This window comes from Bidens hawaiensis, unplaced genomic scaffold (genome assembly GCF_021521415.1).
Source record: "Bidens hawaiensis isolate Kalapana, Puna unplaced genomic scaffold, B.hawaiensis_p1.1 tig00040056_1, whole genome shotgun sequence".
In the NCBI taxonomy this organism is placed as follows: domain Eukaryota; kingdom Viridiplantae; phylum Streptophyta; class Magnoliopsida; order Asterales; family Asteraceae; genus Bidens; species Bidens hawaiensis.
Window position 1 is genome coordinate 7,279 of NW_027497057.1, and position 2,139 is coordinate 9,417.

General features: G+C 36.0%; 1 long non-coding RNA gene across 1 annotated transcript; it reads left to right on the top strand.

Annotated features, from left to right (window-relative positions):
* Window positions 1-352: 352 nt before the first annotated feature.
* Window positions 353-1,860, top strand: LOC143591786 (uncharacterized). Its single transcript, XR_013145775.1, has 2 exons — window positions 353-1,152; window positions 1,318-1,860. It is a non-coding gene; the product is annotated as an uncharacterized LOC143591786 (long non-coding RNA).
* The last annotated feature ends 279 nt before the right edge of the window (window positions 1,861-2,139 follow it).

The following is a 2,139-nucleotide window of genomic DNA, read 5'->3' on the forward strand; positions in this document are numbered from 1 at the left end:
ACAATAAAATATGTTCTGGAAACCACACTCGTGTATGTTTTTGTGACGATTTTGGAAATCTATGTGGAATAAAAATACAATAGGATCATGCATTACTTTGAACGCTTATGTTTATGCAAACTCATTTTTAAACTGTTATTATTAATAGGGTTTTAAGTCGTCCTGCGTGACGCAACACTTGGTTTATGGTTTTACGCTTCCGCACTTATTTACACTTAAATGTTTTCGTGGTTTGAAAACTTTACTTATGGTTTGATTATAACTAATGATTCCAATCCTGTTAGTTCACACCCTCTGACGGTAAAACTCTGTTAGTGGATTTTGAGGGTGTGACAATTATCCCTTAGGAGCCAAGTTTGTGCCTTTTCCCTTTCGTTTGTTTAAACCCACAATACAAGCCGTGTTTGCCTTGGCCTTTTGTTTTAACCCTGTGGATGAAACTTGGTATGTTAAGAGTTGTATTTAAGTTGTTTGTCGAGCATAGTACACAATGTACGTATGTCTCGGGTCATTTGTTTGTGTATATTGATGTTAGTTTTTGTTTCCGAAAAAAAGAAAAAAAAGAAAAAAAAAAGAATCTAAGAAAAACTCAAAAATAGTTGTGTTTAAAGTCGTTATTGGTTGTAAATAATAGTTAGTGAGTTTGTTTGTTCGTTTGTTTGTTGGTGTCAATAAACTGGGTTCATACACTATAAGTCACTAAATAAATCCACTTCCACACCCTAACCTAAGCCACAGCAAAACCCTTAGTTCTTTCTCTATACAACCGGTGGGTAATGAGTGGAGATATGACTTGCTACCAAGCTTATTACATTGTGTTCATACTTGGTATTGAGGGCAGAGAGATACTAGCACATTTTTTGCTGGTCCAGATATTAAACTGAGAGGAGAGATGTTATATTATGAGGGGTATGAACATGTGTGCCTTAACCGGAAACAAAGTACACTCATTTGGGCGGTTTCATAGTTTAAAATGTATCATTAAATTATTTGGTGGGTTATCAACCTTGACAGTGTCAGTTCTTGGGAATTGGGTATGACCTTATACCTCACTAGTATTAATACTGATAATTGATGAACCGTCGATCGAGGTGTATGTGTTGCATGAGAGTTTGCTTGAGGGCAAGCAAATGATAAGTGTGGGGATGTGATGTGTGGGTAAAATTACATGCCTTAAGTGTTTTATATTGTGTGTTTTACTTGTTTATATGTAACGAACATAAATACTTTGATAGGTTTTATGGTTACAGGTGTGCGGAGCTTAACAGAGCTTAAAGAAGCTAATTTAGAGAATTCATGATGGAGTGTAAATGAAAGTGATGATCCATGAGAAGATAGAGAATTGAAATACGAAGACGTGGCCGCAAACGGGGAGGAAAACGGAGTTGAAACGAAGATTTTATGAAGAAAACAGTTTTGGTCCAGCAGGACCGTAAGGCAGAGTGGTCTGACCGTAAGCTACGGTCTGACCGTAGCTTACGGTGGCCAGACTGTAGCTTACGGTCTGGTCTGACGAAAAAAGGGTTTTTTGTTGATTTTCTTCCATATTTAAGTCCCAAAAACCCTAGAGTCGGAACCATTCAATAACTATCAGTTTGGGGACTTCTTGGAGGCCATTCTCCACCATCATAACACCTTCCAATCATCATCCTCATCCATGTTATCATCCTTGCAACAATCAATAAAGCTATTCAAGATCAAGATCCAAGGCTAAACCTTTCGTGACCATCTCCGGGAGTAGGGTTGTGTTTGTAAGCAAGACTTTTTGGTATTTGAATCTTTACATTGGAACTAGAGTTGATCAATCATTCGGTTGATTAACCTTTTATGTTTGTTTATGCATTCAACAGTTTTTCGTAATGAATGTTTTGTGATTTTATCAGTTTATTGATTTGTGGTCATCAACTTTTAGGATTAAGTTCTTTGAGTCATTGACCCGTTTATCTTTAGCCATTAAATCACTTATATTTATCAAACTCTAAAACTGGTAATCAATTAGGTTATTATTCATCCAAACCAATTGTTCGGATTAAGTTCTGTAAATCAGTAAGGTCAAATATCTAGTCTTTTGATTAAAGGTGTAATCAAACGAGTTTTCTAAATAAGTCTAATCAATTGGTTTAGATTGCTTCACAACCT